A 7,504-nucleotide genomic window follows, 5' to 3' on the forward strand; every position below is an offset into this window, starting at 1 on the left:
TCATCCGACTCTGACCCTCTGCCCTCCCCCTCCCCGGCCTGCCACTCCCCCCCTCCCACACTTACACACTGACCAGTCACTTTGTGCAGCATTGGACTGCAAACTACCTCTTCTGACAGTTTAAATAAGACTGCTCTCTGAGCTCTCTGTCACTTTAAACAGACTGATAAGCTCTTTTTGCACTACACCCATTATATCTGCAGTGTTTATTTCACTGGTTTGCACTCCATCTGTCATGTGCCTTGTGCTACTTTATCTATCCTTTTTCTTTTGCATTTGCATCTACCGTTAGTGTTTAGTGTTATCTGTATGCACCAAGGGTCTGAGAGTAATGCAATTTCAGTTCTCTGTATGTGCTGTACATGTGGGAGAAGTGACAATAAAGCAGACTTTGACTTTGGCTAAAGATAAATAATAGGCTAAATGATAGCATTCAAAATGATTGATGATCTCAAACTGCACCACCTAGTCATTATGTACTTTATTAATATATTATTTTATTACCAGTAGTAGAATATTCAGACATTTTTTTTTTGATATGTTTGAATACTTTTGGCTCCATCCGGACTGCTGGAGGAGTTAAAGAGTAGCATGACTAGCATGTTTGAACTTGTGCCTATTTAAAGTATGCAACTGTTTCTATACAGACAGATAATGCAAGTCTACATCCACATTAATCCAGATAAAATCTGGACTTTGGTTTCATCCACACTAGCACATGCTATTTTCAAATTTTTTTTCCAACAGTTGCCTGTTCACACAGAAACATCTGAAAATGCAAAAATTACCTAAAAATGCTGAAACTATTGCACTAATCAAGCAATGCACTTCAACGACATGAATGTGAATCTTGATTTTTACATTGATAAAAGTAAATATTTCAATTATTTCTGTGTTTACAGGTGCTGTATTGCTTTACTTCATCTGTTAATGTTGATGAAGGTGAGTACTAAGGGTCGATGATATGCAAAAATGTTGATGATAAGAGAATCTTGTTTTAAACACATGGATTAATTTGTGTATGTGTGTGTGTGTGTGTGTGTGTTTCTGTTTTCAGTGTCTCTGCAGATCACTGTTAAGGGTGTTATCGGAGGTTCTGCTGTTTTACCGTGTTCCTCTAAAGAACCTCAGCTTACAGTTGAAGACATTATTGGAATTGGAAACAACATGACAGACTCAAGGTATATGACATTATTAATGGTAAAGTATCTGTGGAAGAACAGGATTCAGCATATAAGAACAGAGTCTTATATAGGCCTACTGTCTCATGTTTTTGTCCATTTTGTAGCATTTTTTTAAGCATGGCAAAATTTAAGACCAAAATGTTCCCATTTGGAGCCATACATGTATATTTTCATCAACTCTATGATTACAACCTATGATCACAATGATCAGAAGAGCATTTATGAAAGCAGATATCAGGATAATAATCTGCCAGTGTGTCTGATTCTTCTCAGTGTTCTTCACCACTGCATGATTCTTGTTCTCTTCAGTCGGTTCTATATAATATATAAAATATTCAGCACTGTGCAAACACTCAAATGTTTAGTTAAAGATTACATAACTGTCTAAAAAAGAATGCAGTGTATAGTAAATTGTTGAATAACATCAATATGATCAGGGAATGGTCACTCACCAGTGATGTACAGTCTGGTGCCGCTGCTGTATTTTGGAGGTGCATCTGTCGTCACACAGTAATAAAGTCCTAAATCATCAAGAGTGACATTGTTTATGAACAGACGAGGTTTACTTTGCACTGAATATTTGTGTTTAAATATTTTATTGTAGTAAAAAGCAGCTGAAGTTGTAGAAGAGAGTAATATCAGAACCAGAGAATCTGGTAGTTTCAGTAATAACCAGTTAACCTCCTGTACATCAAAATCACAGTTTATAGTCACATTTTGACCCAAATCTGTTAAAGTCTCTGCTGCTTGACAACATATAAGCAGATCTGTGAAATAAAACACACACATACATACAAAACAATTTGGAATGTAATTGTGTCATAAAACAATAAGTCAATTTATTAATTTACAAAGCACATTAAAATATTCATAATGTACAATAAACTCACAGAGAAGAAGCTGCATGGCCTTCAGGATGTTAAAACACTAAAGTTAAAACAGGGCAGTCTTGTTTCTTTCACACAACTTTAAAGATGAAACTTTACCTCAGCGCTTTCAAAATAACTGGGTGATTTTAACCACAATCATGAGGAAGTTAAAGGCAGGTTTGCTCTGACCACATGTGTGCTTTCTTTTATTTAAAATCAAACATTAACCCATATATAAGAGTACTTGATTTTTCTCTTTTAAGTATTAATCTATAATTCCATACCTTTAATGGTCACACTTTATTTTAAGGTTCAATTCTCCCTATTAATTAACTATTAACTATGACTTTTGCTTCAGTAAACTCCTAATTTGAAGCTTATTAATAGTAAGGCAGTTGTTAAGTTTAGATATGGGGTAGAGATTAAGGAATCTAAAATATGGTCCTGCAGAATAAGGCATTAATATGTGCTTTATAAGTATAAACAGCCAATATGTTAGTAATATGCATGCTAGTTAATAGTGAGATTGATCCTTAAAATAAAGTGTTTCCCTTGTAACATTTAAATCTCTGTTTAATGTAGTTGTTGTTCTTTGTGGTCAGTGTTACTACTGTTATTCTGTTTCCTACTGAAATGTTTATTCAGTTTGACAGTTTTATGGAAATGAATAAGATGAACAGAATAAAATGTGTGAAAATCAGTAGTAAAATAGGTCTAAGTGTACATTTGTTCATAGTGTGTTCATGTTCACTTGGTCAAAGTTTAAACCACCTGCTGCATATGTGACTGTGTTGTTCATCAAGTGTCCAAACCAGTGGAACATTTTATTTGCACGAAACCATGCTGTGTGTAAACCACAAACAAGAGCTGTGCAGAAGTTAGATGTTTCAATATGTATAAAATTATTTAAAAAAAAAACAATTAGTATGCAAGCCAAAAAAAAAGTACGCTTTAGTACTTTTATTCAGGTTTGTGCCCTTGATTTCCAGTGGTATGACAGATAATAAAACATAAACTGTAGAACAGCAGAAAATGTCATTGGCTGTAGAGGACAGCAGTGCTCTGCTCTGGGCAATGCCTGGTGTTACCAGGACACATGGAAAAATCAATTTCAGCACACTGAAAGAGAAATATATTATATATCAATGGCCATATACCGTATGATGTAAGACATGATGTACAGTCAGCCGGTCATTTTTGCAAATAAATTCTCACAGGGGATGAAGGGGTTTATATTTCAAGCATGACATGCTTGAATCACATTTTTAAATATTTTCCGTCTCACGGTGTTTCACGAAGTTGTGTAACATCTTACATTTTTCAGATCATTCAGATAATGAATCTTGTTCATGTCATTTGAGGTTGAAAGGATTTACTGCAATAATCACTAGGACAGGTAAAAATAATATAACATTTATTGAAGACGTATTTTACCTTTGGGTTATTTGAGTTTTGAGCTGCAGTGCAATTTTTAGATCGTCCAGTTACATCAATGTAGCTCTTCAGCAAACCTGAAGCAACAACCAATCAAACATGACTGAATTCACACATTATAACAGTCTAAACAAACAAAGAGCACATGTATTATGGTTACATTTGTGTAGATCTAGAGTATTGTCTTCTTGTAGTTAGTTCAGTGAGACCTGAACATACTTGCAGTAAAAGCAGAACAAACCTATTAATGCAATGATCAGAAGCACATTCAGCAGGGCAGATGTGATGATGGTCAGGTTCCTCCATGGTGTCTCGTGTTGTGAAGCACCTGTCTGATTCCTGTGAACTGAGTCTGTAAATGGTTTCTAATTCTATCAATCTCCGTTTCAGTCTTTAACAAATTTATAAACATATACAGTATATTCAACATGGAAAGCCATAATATTTGAAATGAGAAAAAGTACATTTGAAATGAGAAAACAACTCACCGCTGATGTAGACGTTGGTGCCGTTGCTGAATCTGAGTGGTTCACTAGTTTTCACACAATAATAAACTCCTAATTCATCAGTGGTGATATTTCTGATGAACAGACGACTGTTAGTTTTCACCAAGTATTTGAGTTTGAAGATGCTGTTTTGATGAATACCTTCTTCGTATGTGCTACTGAAAGTGCGTAAGATGAACACTGAAGGATCCGGTGACTTCTGTCTGTACCAGTAAATCTCCTCTATATCAAGATCACAGCTTATATTCACATCAGCTCCTAAAGTTACTGCTGTGTTTGTTAGACTCTCTGTGGCTTGAGACCACATGAACAGATCTATGAGAGAAACAAAACACATTTATTAAGATAATAATTGACAAAATAATAAATAAACACAGCTTATTTAAATGTGATGTGATAAACTCACAGATGAAAAGCTGGATGATCTTCATCGTCTGATCCAGATGAATATCTTCTATACTGTGATCATACAAACATCTCGTAGCTTCTCTGATAGCTCTTCAGCCATCTTCAGGCCTGTGACCTGAATGCACTAAATAATGTTTATAAAAATGTTTAAAATACAAAAATCGTACATATATGAATTTTATATATAAAACTTCCAAATAACAACAATCCTATGCGTAATTCTAAGAATTGTGAATTTCAATACATTTTGTCAAAAAGAACAGCTTTATGCAAAAATGCTTTATAATATATATTTTTATTATTTTATATTATATCATGCATATTCCATAATGACAAAGCAAAAAACTGATTTGCAAATGTACTAAAAGGAAAGAAACTGAAATATCACATTGACATAAGTATTCAGATGACATTTGAATTGCATCACAGATGCATCAACATTTCTCTGGATCACCCTTACAAACAATACAATTGTGACTATAGATTCAAGAAAGGCACAGTATGCAGCAAAGTTTAGCAATACAGAAAGCTCAGATATAGTGAAAAAAAAAAAAACACAGCAGTCAGGAAAGCCATACGTCCTTGGAAGAAAACTCCAAGTTTCCACATCTTTGACTATCAGTGTTAGTTTGTGTTCCTCATCCACAAGTGAGATAAAGCAGGAGAACTGGCCTGCATCGATGAAACTCAGATGGTTGAGTCTGAGAGAGAAGTTTCCATTCACATACTCTGTGGGAAAACCTTCTGTTCGATATTTGAACATTGCATCCTGGCCTTCTATTGAGGGACTGCCATTATCAATATTATAAACAACCATGCTATTATTGTATCTCCAAAACTCATTAATTTCCTCTGGCTTTAGCTCTTTTTCCTTGTATGAACATGGTAATATAACAGAGCCTCCAACACCACCAGTGATTTGAACTGGGTCCTGGAGAGACACTGGAGACGAGAGTAACAACCTTAGAAAGCAATTAACAGCAAATCATGTCAATATTACCAAATATGTTAACTGAGGACTGAATTCTAACCTTTGCCTGTCAGATCCAGAAATAAATAAACAAACCACCATCTACACAAACAAGAATGGAAAATGTATTGCAAGGGAAGTTTAGTCATACAATACATTTATACACAGTAGTAATTCAAAGTGCTTTACATTGCATCATTTAAGAAAATAAGAAAGGTAAGAAATAATGAAGATGTCAAATTTATTTAAAAAATGTAGGTAAAAAAAGTTTATTAAATCACAGTGTCATATATATATATATATATATATAGAGAGAGAGAGAGGTTTAATTTTCTTATTATGAAAAATAAAAAAATACTGTTTTTATGAAATATATATTTTTGAAAACATGTCTTACTCTAAAACTGTCAGAAAATCAAAGCCATAAATCTAAACAAGCTGTGTTCCAAATTTAGCAAATAAATGCAAGTGTTTTAATCACACAGAGCTAGTCCTGTTTTCAGCAATAAAAAAACATTAATGAAAGTCAAAGGTAAACAAAGTTACTCTGAAATTATGACCAGCAAAGAAAATGCGTGCTAATTATTATGCAAAACATATATGTAGTTCTATATGGCATTTTGAACTTAAAAGGAATACTCTTCAATATAGTTTTATTCATGCTAAAACACAATTTCAATCATGCTGTTTCAATCTACTATTGGTCCTTGATCGCAATAATTCATTATTTCATTCCACTGACACATTTCTATTGCTATTCATATCTCTACCACATGATGCCACTGTAAACTTTTGTAGAAATTTTAACCAAGAAAGTGGCATTTACCTGAAATATGTTCAGGACAGCATTTAGTGAAATATCAATCAATGTTTTATTTATTTGTTTTTCTTTTAATATTTATTTATTTGTATTTTCTTATCTTTCATGTTTTATTTATAAATACATTTATGCATGTATTCCTTTATTTATCCATGGTTTATTTATTGTAATGTTTGTATGGGTGAAACTATATGTTAGAACAACTCAACGTGTGTTTTCAAACAGCATGAATGTGTTTTTAAACATGGAAGGATGGTGAATATTTAAACATATATTCTTGTGCACTTTTGTCTGAAAGACTGCGTTGTTGGATTGCATGCTGCGTAGAATCCATGCAAAAATCTCTTTGATTAAACATCTTTTTAATCTGAAATCTCATTCTCGAAACAAATCTAATCTAATCTTTGAAGATTTACCAGAAAAAATAAAAATAAACAAACCATCTACAAGGTCCCGTAGGCAGCCACAGACACGACTCCTCGTGACACAGCGAAGAGAAGGATGTGTTTGATAGTTTTAACTCAGACTGAGCAAACTGCTTTCATCTGGAGAATTCTCAGCTGAATCGCGATGACTCAGTGTTGTTCGTGTTTCTCTGCCTCTCTTAAGTCTTTTGAATCACAGCCAGCCAGAGTAACAAATAGAAATTCCCTTCACTCCATATGCTGTTTTATATATCACACTGGAGGCTGAAAAATACAACTATTAAAACTGAATATTTTGGTATACTTTGCCCTTATAGCATCAATATATATATATATAGAGATCTATTTGGCTGATACATGTTGCTGCATAGTAGACACACACATAATTTGCCTGCAAAAGCTGTTTTATGCATTTGAATTACAAACTAAGTGAAGATAATCATCGGTTTCAATTAAATTTAAGCTCTCACGGTTAGAAGTCTGCACTGGAACTGCAATAATATATGCAACTGCGATGAACATGGACTTGGAATGAATAGATGAGATTCTGAATTTGATTAAGGCAATGCATGGACGACTTGCTCAGCAGGTCAGGAGAATCCGCAACACCCACAATGACCATTATAAGCTGCCTGTGAAAATGCGGCAGGTTGCTATTGCCGTCACCATGGTTACCTCATGTCCGGCAGGATCAAGGTGTTATAGACAATCACCTTTACATCTAAAAATAAACAATGAAATTGAGTTTATGCATCAAACAAACAAACAAAACAAAACACTTTAAAGTGGCTTGTGGAATATCAGTGTAACCAGAGTAGTGCTTTTCGAATCTTAGTTAAGATAATAATTAGAATTAATAATTAGAATTGTAATATTTATAAACAATTA

The 7,504-nt window shown here is 33.8% G+C and overlaps 1 long non-coding RNA gene across 1 annotated transcript in view; it reads right to left on the reverse strand.

The window, feature by feature from the left end:
• The window catches only part of LOC107677043 (uncharacterized), an 11,085-nt gene extending 7,283 nt beyond the window's left edge, over positions 1-3,802 (reverse strand). Inside the window, exon 1 of the long non-coding RNA XR_001632798.1 lies at positions 3,729-3,802. This is a non-coding gene — a long non-coding RNA (uncharacterized LOC107677043). The remainder of the gene's footprint in view (positions 1-3,728) is intronic.
• Positions 3,803-7,504: the final 3,702 nt, after the last annotated feature.

This window comes from Sinocyclocheilus anshuiensis, unplaced genomic scaffold, assembly GCF_001515605.1.
Source record: "Sinocyclocheilus anshuiensis isolate Anshui unplaced genomic scaffold, SAMN03320099.WGS_v1.1 scaffold584, whole genome shotgun sequence".
Taxonomy (NCBI): Eukaryota; Metazoa; Chordata; class Actinopteri; order Cypriniformes; family Cyprinidae; genus Sinocyclocheilus; species Sinocyclocheilus anshuiensis.